The sequence below is a fragment of the Rhea pennata genome, chromosome 7, assembly GCF_028389875.1.
Source record: "Rhea pennata isolate bPtePen1 chromosome 7, bPtePen1.pri, whole genome shotgun sequence".
Lineage (NCBI taxonomy): Eukaryota > Metazoa > Chordata > Aves > Rheiformes > Rheidae > Rhea > Rhea pennata.
This window is the reverse complement of record NC_084669.1, coordinates 38,132,187-38,148,747: the sequence shown is the minus strand read 5'-3', so window position 1 is coordinate 38,148,747 and position 16,561 is coordinate 38,132,187. Positions and strand designations below refer to the sequence as shown.

Below are 16,561 nucleotides of genomic sequence, written 5' to 3'. Positions count from 1 at the left end.
CTGTAAGTAAGAAACTGCACAAAGTATCACAACTGAGAAGCAAAAATTCATGTCTCTACTACAGACCAATACAATAGAGGTTTTTGCAACACACTTAGGTGGAAAGGAGACGCTCGAAGAGAGTTTGGGTTTCATTTGCAGTGAACAGTGTGAGAAACAGTCCAGCAAGGAAACCGGGAGAGGGACGCCAAGGCGGAGGTTGGTCACGCTTTGGCACAAACATCATAAAATCATTATCCTCCAGCTCATACTTCATAAAACTCTCAAGGCGGCAGCAGCAGGTTTAAGCAGTGGAGAATCAGCTTAAGGTTATTTTTCTGTATTTCACTAAAAAGTATTTTAGTCACGAGAGATTTTACACAGTGAAGTTATATTCTGTAAAGATAAACGAAGCTGAAATTGCATTCGTGGAATAAATATTTGTTTGAGCTCAGAAAATGCAATGCATCAAAAATAAAAAGGCAACCAGCATATTGCTGGGCATTTTACTAATACATTTAGTATGGTTCAGCTTCTTCCATTTCACCCTTCATTCTAGATGTTACTATTGACTGTTACTGTTAATTTATATCCTTCTGGTTTTAAATGCCACATGAATACACCAGATAAAACGAAGGTCAGAACAAATGCATGATTTTTTTTGAAAAGAGGAAATCCAGATGAAGTACCTATACTAAAAAACTTGACCAAAAATAAAAAGAACTGGTCCGTGGGGACCATGAATTTGTCCATATGGGACAAACTAACTGCTTTCTCATCATGGAAGTGGAACAGACTGCAACAGTACCTCAATTAATAGGGGAACTTAAGGGAAAGAAGCAACTTCAGAGAGCTGCGGAAAGAAAAGAGGAAACAACTACCTGCAGAACTTCACCCATCCATGAAGAACACGAAGAGCAAAGAGATGAAAGATGTATCCAAGGAGAGGACTGGATTTCTGACAGGCCAAAAGTGAGCAAAGACGTCTACATGACAACACCGGAGCGGCAGCCGCTTAAAAGGAGCAATAACTGTCTACTACACGTAAGGGAGAGTGTCGTGATTAACGAGAACATCATCACAGCCAGGATTTTACTTATTTTCAGGACCTGCCTTATCCTCGCTTGGGTGCATCATGTGACAACCGCCACAACTGCGGGCAGTGTTGGGGGAAGGACTCTAACGGGAGAAATACCGCGGGAACGGAGGCAAATCGCCATCTCAGGCACGGAGGCTGTGCTCCTCATCAGTCCATAGCTGAGGTGTTAGTGGTCCTTTTGATTGTTGCTTCTTGAAGATTTTAACAATATGCAGAAACTTAAAAGACTGTAAAAATGTTTGGCTCTCCAAAGCAAGAAATACAGAAAAGCAGAGAAATGCTTCAGTAACCCTGCAGCTAACTGGTAATGCAAGCTAAACTTTGCAGTTGCATTAAAGACTTTGCAGGTCTTGTATTGCTCAATCTCTCCCTTTTGCCAGGCTGTAATTGCCATCCTGAAGCAGCAGTAAGCCCGAGGAAAGCATACACCTGGCTACAGCAGTCAAGGAAGAGCTTTTTAAGCTCAGATTATCACCAAAGTTTTGGGGTAAGCAGCAGTGCTCTCAGTATATGTCTCCCAGTACAACGGCTGAATCAAAAGCAATTTTGATTGTACACTGCTTTTTAAGTTTCAATTACCACTTCTTTTATTCGATGCAATTTCCCCAAACAAAATTAAAATTGTTTACAATGGCCACATAATAGTCTAGATGATTGGTAAGATACCAAAATTCTCCTACACTTCTGTGGCATATCACCTTTGGACACACACTTGTGCCTTTTCCCTTGTCCCTCCCTCCTCGCAGAAAACAAAACATATCATTGTAGTTTTGCATGGCAGAAACCCAAACTTAGAGGAAAGGGAACTCTTAAACCTGATGCAGGAAGAACAGCGAATAGAGCTGAGAAGTCTTCTTTTGCTCGTTCCAAAACCAAAGCTGGAACAATTAAATGGCAACGCACGTTTTATAAGAGTGTTTTCTTCCGTTTCTGCATACTGAAACGACTCTGGGAACTTGACTGCAGGCTCCCTAATGAAACAGGGCTCTGGAGTCGCTTGTTAATGCGCTGAAGGACCTCGGGGCTTGGCATAACCCCATGCTGCTTATTATCAAACTCATTCCCTTACTCCTGGGACAAACGAAGACCAAGGTCAGAAGCGCATTAAATAAGCGGCTCACACTGAAAGAGTTCGGTCAAGAACCAGCCGCAGCCTCCACACATCCCCAGAACGCTGGGCACGTACAACTCTCGGTTTCTCAGAGATTGAGAAAGCATATGAACTGCCAGCGTTCAAGCTAAGCTGGACATTAGGCAGATCACCATAATAAAGAGCAAAAGTGTCTCCTGGCATACACTAGAACCAGGAAAGAAAAGGAGGCACATTACCCAAAGGAAACAAAATCTAGGTAATCAAAGCACAGAGCCCACCAAAAACTGACGGAAAGATTTCAGAAAAAGGACACACAGGTAAAGCAGAAATCAAGTACCAACCAGGGCATGCAGATATATATTAGTACAATTAATTAGAAAAACAGGAATCTCATGAAGTTTAGCACGTTCAAACCTGGAGAGTCTGCCTATCTCTGGCTTCAAATTGTTCCACGGTATGAATTGCAGATCTTGCTGCAGGAGTTTCAAACTTTTCAAAACAAGAATGGTATCACAGATCAGAGAATAGCAAACAGATTTTTTTAAGTTAAGAAAAATGGTAAAAAACAAACAAAAATCTGAGCAACTCTAGGTTTCTAAGCGTACACACAATACTAGGCTCCAGTACGTACAGAGCTTCAGAAAGCAAGACTACAATAAAAGGCTACGAAGGATGGGTAAACGCAAGATGAGTTCACGCCTCCAAACCCATGAGCGTCAAGCTAACACAACAGCTTTCGCAAGATTTTCCGCCAAGGTAGTAAGAAACAAAACAAACGCAACGCTTCCCATCTATCAGAATTATGGTGATGTATTTGGTACAACGTCATCGGGGAAGCTATCTGGGAAAAAATGAGAGCTAGAAGAAGCGGTTGAGGGAAGACGGAAACAGAACCGCAAGGGAGCGAAGCCAGAGGGCTACAGCAGAGCTCCCCGGCCACCCCAGGAGACCCCCTCAAGTACCAGGGAGCGCAGAGCGGCCCCAGGGGTGGCCGTCCACCCAAGACGGCAAGTCACGTCCACCTGGCTGGGCACGCCGGCTCGGCCTCTGCGCGGCACAGAAACATCTGGAGCCATCTGAACCTGACCCAGACTTCAAAACCGTAACACAACTGTTGCAACACAACTAGCTCTGGCTCTCCCTTGTCCAAGGTGGCGGCAAAAAAGGATGGGGTTAGTGGGGGAAAGGAGTTGCTCAGCTTTTCCGCAGAGCAGTCTACACTTTGCAAGCGGACTGGGGAGGGAGAGCAGAGGGAGTATCAACAATTCTCCCCGCTTTGCTAAAAACCCACGGCCCTCCCTCTTGCAACCGTTAGAAGGTGTATTTCTCTACTCCAAAGGTTTAGAAAAAAAGACTTTTTTACATCCTTGGGAACAACAAGAGTGAGCGCTGCCTACACTAGTCGAAAACTCACAAAATGAGCTTTTGATCTATTTTTAAAAGTTCTGAAAATGCAGAAATTCTCTCAAACTCCCAAAATTAAAACCGACCATCTCGTATGACCACCTTAGGGAAGGGGCAGATCTCACCGGAGGAGCCTGGCTTACTCACCCTGGAAGGGCACCGCCACAAGGCAAGCGCTCTCTCCGTACAACCCGCCGCAGCAGCGGGGGACCCCGTGGAGAGCAGAAAGCTATTTAAGCGAAAGGACGAGGCAGGCCCAAGAGCAAATATGAATATAGGGGCCCTCGATAAGCACAGACTGTACGTGAGAAAGGCACGGAGCAATGGGCCTCACGCGGAGAGGAGGGCAGGCACATGACACGCTTCGTTCTGCGACACGGAGTTTTCAGCGCGGCAGCTGCAGACGCAGGGAAACGGATTCAGTGACCCCAAAGGCCTCTTAAAGCATTATATTCCTATGAGACTTTTAGCAACAAATACGCTGTTTATTTGAGCACTTGGGCCAACCAATTTTCTAAATGACCACTCAAGAGAGATGGAAAGCAAGCAGAGCCTAGCAAGGAGCGCGGCGCAGGTGAACGGAGCAGAGCCAGCAGCAGAGCGCTCTGAGAGCCTACAACGGGAGGCTGAAGGAACCTGAACCTTAGGTTACCTCGAAAGGCAACGAAACTCTTACACAACGGAGTGTTAAAAAAAAGAAAAGCACAAAATGATACAACATAAGGTTATCAAAAAGAGAAACCGCACAGCGCATGGAAAATAAGACTGTTGTCCACTACCTAACGAACAGGAAATCTGCAGAGAGAAGACGGGTTGTTCTTGTTCAGGCTTTTTTCCTCCCACTGGGCGGAAGGGACCACTAGGTCCCAAATCCTACCCACCCCAAAAGGAGCCAGGGCTGCACCAGAACCTCAAGTAGATTTTCATGTGAGGAACAATGTTTTGCCATTAGATCTAACTTCTAACCACGTCTATCTAACTTCAAGAGGCAGCATTCAATCTACGGTTTAGAAGTGTTGTTTTTGTTTCTAACAGCTTTCAAATATGATTTCCCAGACTTGGGGTTATTATAAATGATTTCAGAGGCCAAAATTCATTAGTTTTGGTTCATCGGCTTCCAACCGATACCATTCCACAATGCAACCAACTTCTTAGGGCTCAGACAGTTTTCACCTAAGTGCAGAACATGAAACTTCCCCCCCCCCCCCTTTTCCTTTCTGAATAACATGACACTAGGGGAACACCGCACAAGCCATGGCTTGCAATAGGGTTGAAAAAAACCGTCAAAACTTACAAAATCTTCCAATCACCAAAGCTTACTTCCAACGTGTTGACAAAAACTCAAGTACATGCAGCAATTAAAGCACGCGCAGGACAAACAGGCGGCGACACTCCCTGCACCCCGGAACGCCCACCGCCACCCTGCGCTGCACGTTTTTCTCACAGTCTGCTACCAGCGTTGTAACTTTGTACGTCATTTCCACGACATTAAACGGTGTTTCAACTTCTTTCAGCAAGTTACTACCAATATGTGCATCTGGTACAGGTGTTTGGGGGGTCTTTTGCACGCGGTTCTGCGGTACTGCTCCGACACCTCAGTAAAGGCCACCGCAGGCAGGCGCCACTTCCCCGCTACGCGCAGAGCGCTCAGCACCCTCCACAGACCGTGAAGAGGGCTACGAACATCTCTCTGGTGTTCGCAGCTCTGCCCTTTCAAACTACACCCAGTAACACAACACGCTCTGTACCCTGGCGCTGCAACCCTGGCCCGCTGCACGTGCCCGCCGGACCCCCGGGGCTCCCCGCGGCACCAGACGGTGCTGTGAACCGAGCGCGCCGGCTCCGTTGGCGGTTCGCCTCAGCGGCCTTACTGCATTCGAGCACCCGACGACACGTTTTCTTCTGCAGCGTAGCTCTCGGTGCACAAGTAGAAAAGCAGCCTCTCGCCAGGGCTCGAGGGCAGCTTTGCAAGGCTACTGCCAGGAAACGACGTGGCGCCGCTCGCAGCGCGTCCCCAGCGCCTCTGCCAGCAACAAGGAGCACGCCGCCGTCGACCTCCTCGCAGCACGCCTCATGCTAAAACGGCAAGAGGACAGAGAACTGGTAATCTGCTGGTAGCAGAGATTTGGTAGCCGATAGTCTGTGCCATAGAAGAGGCAAAACCAGCTGTGGCCAGGCCTGAGAACATGACCAGCGCTACAATCAACATTTCTCACCAACTATACAGCTTTGAGCGAAGCCCTAGTTCAAAAAAACCCAAACCAAAACAAAAACTGAGCAATGGGAAAACAGCGTTCCTACAAACACGGATGTCGTGTAAATGTCCTATCTCACATTAAAATGTGATTACAAGGCAAAACAAAAGGGAAACAGTCTTGCTATAAATAAACCTCTACGCTAACAATCATTGCAGCCTACATTTCCTTGCAAAATACCCTTAGTGATGGACTTCATTATTCTTAATTTTCCGCATAATATTCAGCCATAATTGATTCTTGCTAACAGATCACATACAGCAGCACAAAAACTGCAAACAAATGTTTAAAAAAATACTGCTCATCAGCGAGATAGATCTAAATGGACAGTCTTTAAAATAAATTCCTTGCACACTATAGCCTACAATTACACTTAAGTTATTTTGAAACAAAATCCAGCTCTTCTACATCACAAATAAATGCCAGTCCATGCAGAACGACCAGGAGTGTACGTACCCACTTAACTACATGTGTGCCCGAGTCAGGGAAAACAGAGGTGATCTCATGTTACAGCTGAATTCCAGGAGACACTAAATGCATTCAGATAAGCTTTAGATACTGACCACAATTTTGCCTCAAAAGACAGTCATTTTCTGAGACTGCACAACCCCCTTTGCCAAGTTGCTTGATGCAACCTCAGTAGTAAAAGCAGTTTGTCTCGAGAACTTTGTTACAAGGGAGCAGCGCCTCAGGGCTGCTGGTTTCAAGAGGCCGGACATCTCCGACAGCCACAGTTCTTCAGCAGCTCCAACAACGCGAAGGTAACGCTTGTACAGTGACTCTTCATGCTACTGATGCACAGGGGTGGTAAGAGCTTTGTGGACAGAGGCAGGGAAGAGCTGTTAAAACCAATAGCTCTGATTTATCTGATACCACAAACTCAACAGATGGTTCCATCTACCAGTATTTTTAGAGCAGAAAATTCTGCTGTAACGTTGTTATCAGCAGACATGAAGTTAGGATGAGAAAACAATCTTTAAGCCACTTGACACCTCTTTTATCTGCTTTACGTGCTTTGGTGAAACACTTCTGGACACCACAGAGTGACTAACTTTGGCACAAGTAATGCCAGCCTCAATTCAGAAAGTTTCTCAGCAAGTCCAGTGATTACCCTAAACTGATTGCTTCCTACTCAAAATGCAAATTCTCAGCCCCAAGTTGCCTTATGCAAAGCGCGCCCTATATAAAGTCATGTGATAGGCTTAATTTTGCACTAGCCCTGACACTTTAGTAACCTGCTGTGCCATCAAAAGAAATTGCTAAGTTCTTCCCCAAAAGTTGTACAAGGACATCTTCAGAAAGAACTTGGATTTTCACACCTGCGACGACATGCTCTGCAGTTGGCAGTCCAAGTCATAAACTTGTCACAGGCTTGGTAACCGGTGGCAGGGCGAGAGGACATAACGTCCGTATCGCTGATGGATGGTTCCTTCAGCTGCAGCCTCCCTTAACAGTTATGAGATTTTTTTTTTTTTTTTTGGTAATCTGCCTTCAAAGATAATAGAACAGGAACATTATCAGAGACTTCAAGGGAGAACACTGCCCCCAAAAAGAGTTTTTAAGGCCTTTCAATAATCCTTTGTCCTCCACCTTCAGTGAGGCAAACCTAGGTACTATCTTTCACTGCTTCGTTGCTTTTTGAAGTTATAATCAGCAAGAAATAGAGCAAAAAAGCGAAGCAGATTACAGCATCAGTAGACAAAGCTTCAACCAATTGTGAATTTTGTGAACAGGCCAATTCATCTATTCAGTAGTTTGAGCCCCACTGCTGTACTTTAGACTACTTTGCTAGACTAATCAGAGAACCTATGCCAGTAGGTCGGCTACAACGACTCTCCAACACCTACGCTGCCGAGCTTCCCAAAGCCTGCAGGTAAATTCAGACTAACTGCTAACAAAGAAAAGGAGAAACACAACTCCCCACCAGCCTTGCCCCTGTGTTTCTTCTGGAGCTGGCTGCCAAAAGGAGAAACCCCATGCCGAGACACAGGCGGCCGCACAGCTCCTGGAGGTCCTTCACGCCTGCTGCAAGTGCAGGGGCTCCTACATTTCCCACAGGAGTAACAGTACCTTTTCCTCTAGCAAGATTTGGAGTTTTTCAAAACACACAGAGATCTTCACCAACCCAAATCCTCTTCCCAGGGTTCACCACATAAAAAGCCCATTCGATTAAAGTGTTTATGGTTTTAAAATAACACAAAACTCTGAAATATCCACCATTTAAAATTCACCAGATGTATTTATCCAGATCTTGTTCAGCTATAAATACTTACCTAAATAACCTTGTTTCTCCTTAAATGGGGGGGGGGGGGAGGAATAGAAGTTTTATTGCCATATGAAATGCAGTGCTCTCAGAACAGAAGAGAAGAGATCACAAAGGAGAAGTAAAGGAAGGCTGGAAGACTTATCCACTGCTTATGGTTTGGAGATTTACAGGAAAATATCACTGCTTTGAGTCAGAACTAGACAGTTGCTTGCCTACCAGGATATCACCTACCCTTGGTTCATTATAACACGACTGGAATGCGGCTCTTTTCATCTAAAAATAGGACATTGCAACAGTCTCGTTACTGCAAACGGTTTTTTTCTAGTGGACATATGAATAACTGAGATTTCAAACCGTTCTTAAGAGATAGAAACATCCTATTTGTGTTAAATTCCTTCCAGCTCTCATCAGCTTAAACAGCTGCAGAAGCCGCTTGGTGCTTCTCCCAGGGCCGGGTGGGCTCTGCCCACCCAGCCCAGCCCTCGCAGAGCACCAAGCCTGCGACACTTTGAATATCACAAACTCATTAAAGCCTTAAAACAAGGTTAACTTGCTTCATACCACTGAATTCTACTTCATTAGGTATTTTAGGAAGAGGTCACATGATTACTTGGGGGATCCCATCTCTGGGCTTACGTTATAGACTCCAACCTACTTTATCAAAGACACGACTTCTGCTACTGTCGTTGAGAAGGCTTCAGGTCCACCTGCACCTATTCCTGAAGTGTTCGTGGATCATCACGATCTTCTCACAGCTCCTCCTATTCAGCACAGGGGTTTTCTTAGCAGAATTTTAATAATAATAATAATCTTATAGGCCCAAAGGGCTGTTTTAATGCAAGGGAGGAAGAAACAGTCATTGCCTTAAAGGACTGCAGATTGTAACATTCAGCAATCACAAGAACGGGTATAAGTATTTCATTACTTCATAAACCATGCCACTAATGTGTAAAAGAGACTACAAACAGTATTTCATGCTTTTACAATGTGGCAATCAAAAAACATTTCTTTATTAATCCTTTAATACTATGTAGGTTTTAATGAATACATCTAACTCCTGCTTATTCATCTACTAGGTTTCTTAAACACAGGCCAAAAATTAAAAAATAATAATGTTCAAAGGCAATGTTGTATTTCTGCCTCAAGTTTTCATTTTTCCTTGTCACATACATGACACTTAAGCTGTCATTAGGTAATTCCATTAGAGTGTGGGTCGCACTTCCAAGCTTGTGTTATACTCATTTTAGATGTGACAATAAAAATAAAACATACCACACTAACTACTTTCATTGTGCTGTCTCACGGATGTTTTCTTCCCTCAGACTTGGACTCTCTGCTTGCGGACAGTTCGTAAGCCAAAGGAAAACTCTGCAAGGATACACCGTGGAGAACAGACACAAGTTACTTCAAGTAGTAGGAAACATCACCAGATGCAAGAGAGAGTTAACCAGAAATAACTATTGTTATTTCAAGTTTTAATGTAAAAAAACAAACAAACAAACAAAACAGTGAAGTCAGTTTGCTAAACTAACCACAGGTCTGCTCAGTGGAAACTGTTAAGCAAGTATCTAACATCACGTTCAAGGACTGAAACACCATCCTAGTTGATCAGTCCGTATCTATACGTACTTAGCTAAGTAACCCAGATACTGCTGAGTAAAGTGAGGACTTGCATCCAACTAGGATGCAATACTCTTCCCAACAGTCAGGCAGAAACAGCTGGCCTAACACGTGCAAGGCCTTTTTCAGCTCCAGCTGGAAGAATCCCCAGCATATCCCATCGTCATCATTTAGCCCTCCCAAAAGTCTGTCCTTGCTTCTATTGCCTTTCAATAAAACAGAGGTTGTTGAAGGATTTTCTGGCAGACCTGAGCCCAGAGCAGGAGCCTCCATCACTGACCCAGACGTACCCAGGAGCACCTATGAGGTCTGACGTATCATCACGTGCCTGGTATGGAATGACCGCGGGCAAAGTTTACGTTACCACATCTATCCTGTTTACACTAAATGCACAAAATACAGTTAAAAGAAAGATGAATCAAGCCTACCAAAAACATGTTGTCTGAATATTCAATATTTTTTCACCACATTTCCCTTCTACTTCTGACAGGGCATAATTAATTTGTTTAGAAGAGATTTATTTTGTCTGCAAAAAAATAGTAACGAAGGTCCTCACCAAAAATGTTCAGCCCATTATCCTAGAGCAGCTCTCCATCTGAAATTTTAGATAGCTCTTGTGGCAAGCAACATCCAGTGACCTGCTCAAGTTACACTTGCAGGGATGGGGAAAATACCCCATAAGCTGCTTGACTATACTCACTGCCAGGCCTCCGTCACTCACTCCCAAGTATCTCTTGCAAAAAAATGGAAATCAGAAAGTTCATATTGAGGGCTGCAAGGAGAGGAGAGCACGGTCCCTCCTGTTCGCGTCCCTGTATGGATGCCTATCAGGCAGCAAAGTTTGGAGATGCACCTACGTATTTGAATAGAACTATTCTGTTAAAAACAAGGCGGCTCCTCTGTTTGCGTTCTAGCAGGGATATTAATTTGGTTGAAAGTTATATTCCTCACCCAGGAATAACTCCCTCTTAGGGAGTGAGCAAACACGCACTGGATGGAAGATGGCAACTGCTCAGAGGGAAGCACTGCTTTTCAAACTACACCAAGGTGAAAACCGCAGTAAACAACAACAAAAAAAAGTTTTTAACATTTAAACAAAAAAAAAGTTTGAATTGTACTGGCATGCTGAATTTAATATTTTTGTTATCGTAAAAAGCATCAGGTAAAATTTAACAAAACAGTGATAGACATTACAGTCTTGCATCTCATCCAAAAGATTAAATCATTAAAACCACTCCAGTAATCGTGCATTGAGCCCTAACTTGAATGGGAACCGAAAAGGAGCATCTTTACTCTGTTCAACGCAGGTTAAAAGGGAGCACACGGAAGAAACGAGACAGCCTGGCTTTGCAGCAAGGCTCCCGAGTTACCGCAGTAGAGTCTGTAAGAGGGACACAGCAGCAACCACAGCCCTCCCGGTTTTAAACAAACCGCCTTTCTGGAGGAAGACGTATGCTAAGTACAAACGCGTGCTAATGCACATTTCAGGGAAACCGGGCAACTTTACCCACGAATTCATAACCAAACCTGACTGCCTCGCAATAAAAGCATTGCTCAGTCCTGATAAAAGCAGCATTAGAGAAATAAAACAGAAATGAAACATCTGAGCTAAATAAAAACCACACTAGCACTTTGCCAGTGATGGAAAATAACTGCAGTCTTTGTGGCAGTCTACTCGGAGCTCTCCTCCGTTTCACCCACCTCCGCCCATCAAACTGTTTCAGGGGATTCATTCCCCCAAGGCTGTGTCCTTCTGCGTCGCGGGGCGCTCCCGATGCCACGCAACACGGGCTGCGAAAAGACAGCCGGCCGCGGCCCTTCCTCCGGCAAACATCCCCTATGGTCAGATTTGCTTGTTTGACGAAAAATTAGCAAGAGGCCCCAAATTTGTATTTCTCTGTCCAACTTGAGGCTGAGAGTTCAGTCTCGAAGCTGCTAACACAAACCCCCGGTAACAGCACCGCTTCGGGGCAGTCGTTCCCGGGACGAGCCAGCCTAGCTAGAGAACGCGTACAACCACGGCCAGGAGGTTTTACCAGCTGCCCAGACTGCCGCCACACAAATCCAGTCCCTCCCGAGCAGTACGATTCTGCTCAGTGTTCACTGAAAAGTCTCCCGCGCCCGCTCGGGCGGCTGCAGGAGCAGCTCTGCGCCTGGAAGGCAGCTCTGGTGCACTTCTAACAAGCTTTTAGGCGCTTAAAAAATTCCTTCTCCAAAAGGCATCACGTCAACAGGTGCACAAAACAGAATCTTCTACTAGCAGCCAAACAAACAACATATACCTGCGAGGTCTGCTTCTATTCGCTTTCACCAATCATCTGATTAGTTATTTTTAATTAAAACAAGAAGCTCTGAGTGCAGGTTTTTAAGTACTATGCCTTTCCACTTTAACTACTGCTTCCTACAGTTCACGTGCTGAATTTACGAGCTATTTGTAGGAGAGACCAGATCCAGATCTCCAGCTTGAACTAGCCAAGAGTTACAGGCATACCTGTACGCTTTAAGTACTGAGATGCACACACTAGCTAGCTACCAGCTCAGCTTTCAACTATGTGCTCCAAATTCAGGGGAAAACTAGCTGGTTCACCTAAAAATACTGTCTCCTTTCTCTATATTTGTGTCCAGTTTACTTGGGAGTTTTCACAAAGACCCAAAAGCTATCTTACAGGGTAAAAAGGCTTCATTCACCCAGGCAATTTTACTTCAACTATAGCAGTACACTGGGCATAAGATCAGAAAGTTCCATTTTCCTTTTTTGGATCTTGATGCTTAAGCCAAATAGAGGCACTGATGCAAGGACAAACACAAAAGTCAACATTTGGGCTATTTTCCAGCTTAAAAACATTCTAACTAAGGCCTCAAAGCTTATTAAACCCAGAAAAGGAGGAGTCTAAAACTACCACGTTTGCTTGTTTCGTCCCTTTTCCAGCAACAAACACAATTTCAAGAACAAAACACCCACGACGGCTGAAGTTACTCACATACAGCGTAAATCTCAGAGTTCAGTAGCAAGTCTCCCTGCTTATCAGGCTGATAAAGGCAAGGGGAAAGGAGCAACAAGGGAGGGAGACCTGAACTATCTCGTTCAGATCCTCAAAAGCTGTATTTATTCCCAAAAGGAGAAGCCATGTAACTCAGATCAGTTCCATTCTGCCTTCTGCCAGCATTCACACCAGCCTTAGGGTTTTTTTTTTTTTTTTTTTTTTTAAAAAAGAGTTTTCCAATCCTTAATCAACTGTGAACCATCACAGACCTTAAATTTCTTTTAAAATCTAAAGCTGAATTGCACTTGCCTTAACATAAACTGACTATGGGAGAAAAAGACTAACGGGCATGGGGGAAGACAGGAGGGAATCAACGAAACAGCTTGCATTAACCGCTTCTGGGTCTTAAATCAGATCTTAAATTTGACTGTAAGGCTGCAAAAACTCCAAAAGAGGTGGGAGGAGTAAACAGATTGAGTTTTGCCAGTACAATGGATGTCACCCCACTGAAGTGGCACCAGCTCCTGCTTTGTCAGAACGTGACCCACTGAAGTTAAGAGTTTTTAAGTCCCTAATCACAATAATAATACTTACAAAGCCTACCAAAGATTGACTTTTCAAGTTGACGGAGAAAAGAGCTCATGCCAACTTCCAACGCCTGCCTAAAATCCATGCTAGTAAATCAACCCTAATAAACATGTACGATGCTCAGTTGGCGGACACGTAAACAGTAGCTACATTCACAGAACGCCTACTGAAATACTTCACCCGCAAAACAAGACCACATTAGTACTCACCTTTAAAGATGTTTAGGGTGTTGCTTTAGTTACTTAGTTCATTTATTCCCATTCTAACACAGAGATTGGTCTCTCACACCTTCCCGAACACGTACACACTCGTCATTTAGGAAAAGCGGCCAAAGAAATTATTTATCATAGCAGGATGTACGATCCCTTCAAAGCTCCCTTCAAAACTTGAACCCGACCCGGCTCCCTAAGTGCCTAGCTATGGGTCTCTGTTCTTTCTCTCGAAAATTAAGCATCTGTGAACTACAGTCACCGTACCTTCCAGAGGGTGGCATAAGGGGGCTTGCTAGAGCAACAGCAGTCGAAGAAAAAGGGTAAAGACAGTAGTCCCCAACAAAGAAGCAACATGCCTCCAATTTTGTAAAAGCGTTCTCACGTGCCAAAAAGTTTAGGGCAGAATGGGACCAGACTCTCGCTGCGGCTGCAGCACCGACACGTTTCCACAGCCTCTGTGGGAGCCGAGGAAAACGCACCTCATTTCCATTACATGATTGACTAGCCATGCAGATTGTGCTTTGCTGGGAAGCAAAGACAGACAACATTTTTTCAGAGCAAACTGAATTTGGAAGACGTACAGAGCAGGAACAGTTTGCATTTGCTTCCAGCTTGCTACGTGGGATCCTGAGAACATTTCCTTTACCACTTCAAACGTACAGTCTGATTTTATTTTTAAAACCTTTTTTTTCCCTCCCCCTCCCTCTGGTTTCCAACCATCCGAAGGGAAAAGGCAAAAACCATACTTCGCTTAACCTAGACTCCCCAAAGAGCACAAGTCACCAACCTTTTCCCATCATCCACAAAAAATGAAAATCATGATGATAATCAAGGTGTTTCCGCGTTTCCACCATAACTTCAGGCGCCGATGAAGGATGCAGTGAGAAGGGGCTCCGTGCACCTCCCCCCCCCTCCCCCGGCCGCCCAGGCCGGCAGGAGGCCGCCGGCGCGCCGGGCAGCGGAGCGGCGCAGCCGCCGAGCTCCGCGGGGGCGCAGCGCCCGCCGCTCGTGGGGCTTTCCCGGCCGCAGCTGCCACAGCCGGGACAGCGTCAAGCCCCGGCCCGCTTAACCCGCCGCGGAAGGCGGCGCGACCGCGCCAGGGGTCCCCGCCTCCCCCGCCTCAGCCCGCGACTTACCGCGTCCCGCCGGGCGCCGGCCGGCTTCCCGCGGAGCCCCGCGCCGCCCTCCCGCAGCCGCGCGGGGAGCTCGCAGGCGCCGAGGCGGCGGCGGCCCCGGGCAGCGCAGCGCGGAGCCGCGGCCGCCGGGCTGCTCACCCGCGCTCCGCGGTTTATAAATCGGCAGAAAATATAAAAATAAAACAAATAAAAATAAAACAAATAAAAATAAAGGTGCAGGAGAGGGTTGGAAACGAATACTGAAGGGCCTGCCGAGGGCTCGGGGCCGCCCGCGCCGCGCTCCGCGCCGCCCCCTGCCGGCCGCGCTGCCAGCGCGCAAAGTTGCAGGCGGCGGCTCCGCCCCGGCCCGCGGGGACCTGTTGGCTCTCGGCGCCCGGCGGCGGCTCCACCGCGCTCCGCGGCCAAGGCCCGGCCACCCGCGCAGGAGGCGCTGCCGCCGCTCGCCCCGCGCAGCTTCGGCACGGCGCCTCCCAGGGCGCCCGCTCCGTGCGCCGCTGCGCTGCCGAGCGCGAGCCGAGCGTCCCGGCGCGGCGGCGGCGGCGGCCGGGTCCCCGGGAGCGCGCGCGGCGCTGGGTCCGCGCAGCGCCCGGCGCCTCAGCGAGGCGCGCGCCCCCCCGCTGCCCCCGGGCGCCCGCGCGGCGCCTTCCGACACCCTCAAACTTCGGCCGCCGCCAGCCCCGGCCGTGCCCAGCCCGGGCTCGCCGGCCCGTCCCGCACCTCCCCGCACTGCCCCGCGGCGCCGCTCACCTCCGCCCCGCTGCCCTCCGCGGCCGGGCGCCGCCGCCGCGGTCCCGAGCCGCCCCCGCCGCGGCCCCGGCCGGCCCGTCCTCCCGCTCCTGCTGCTGCGCCGCCGCTCGGCGCCGGGCCGCGGAGAGCCGGGCGGGCAGGCGGGCGGGGGGAGCCGCGGCGGCCGGGCTGCCAAACGCGGGCGGATTGTGCCCCCCTCTCGGCTCGGAGGGCCGCTGAACTGCAGCCGCAGACAGCGGGCGGCGGCCGCCTCCCCCCGCAGGGAGCGACCTGCGCGGCCGCGGGCAGGGAGCCCGGCGGCGGCGGGGGCGCCGCGGAGCGGGGCGGAGCGGGGGGGGGCCGGACCCCCCCCCCCGGCGGGCTGCCCCGGCCGGGGGCCGCTGCAGGGGAGGGCCGGCCCCGGCCGGCGGTGCCCTGCACCGGGGGTAAGCAGCGCCCGAAAGCGGCAGCAGAGCTGTTGTGCGGATGCCTTCGCTTCTGCAAACCAAAAGGTGATTTTTAAGATCCCCGTACACTTCAGCAGAGGCCCACGACTTCCCCTAGAGCAGAGCGCGCTTGCTTTAAATATGAGCATTGCCCGTTTAATACGTGAGCTTTAGAGGCTTAAATATGAGATTTTCTGTGAACTATCTTAAGAAAATCTCAAGCAGGCTGGATTATTAGCCAGTGGAAAATCTGCCTTAGCCCTTATTAATTTTTTACTTCAAGCTTCAGGAGCTAAGCCACACACACGGGAGTGAAAAGCCCCCCGCCTCTGGGGGATGTTAGCATGAGCCCATAATCAGCTCAATAGGCCAAGGCACAGCCCCCTTAGTAAGGGATGCAGAGAAGGCCAGTTTTACAGTAAAATCCCAGGGAGGACAGTCCTAGAACTGGCCAGAGACCCCAGCGACCAGCCGCAGCTTGGTTTTTGTTCCCACCGCACTTGCTCGCATGAAGTCACGAGCAGGCGCAGCCCAAAGAACAGCTCTGGCACTTGACTGTTCCCAAGGCTGGCTTCGACCAGTTCCCCGCGCCACCGCAGGAGCCGAGCCAGCTTAAAAACATCCCCTGTTTCCTGGATGGAGTTTAGCACGGATCAGTTCCCTGACCTTGCTTCCCGGAGCGGCCCCGCAGGCAGACCGCTGCTGAGCCACAACCGCGGAGAGCAGGGGCCGCCGGCGGGGAGCTGCACCAGC

General features: G+C 48.2%; 1 protein-coding gene across 13 annotated transcripts in view; it reads right to left on the bottom strand.

Moving 5' to 3' along the window:
• PCDH15 (protocadherin related 15) overlaps window positions 1–15,429 on the bottom strand; it is a 599,229-nt gene extending 583,800 nt beyond the window's left edge. For 9 of the 13 annotated variants that reach the window (XM_062580810.1, XM_062580818.1, XM_062580802.1 and 6 more), the window contains exon 1: window positions 15,384–15,423. The gene's annotated coding sequence lies outside the window, so the exon portion shown is untranslated. Of the gene's footprint in view, window positions 1–9,368; window positions 9,427–14,636; window positions 14,684–15,383 lie in introns of those variants that run through there. The other 4 variants (XM_062580806.1, XM_062580805.1, XM_062580803.1 and 1 more) reach the window with 4 other exon arrangements.
• Window positions 15,430–16,561: the final 1,132 nt, after the last annotated feature.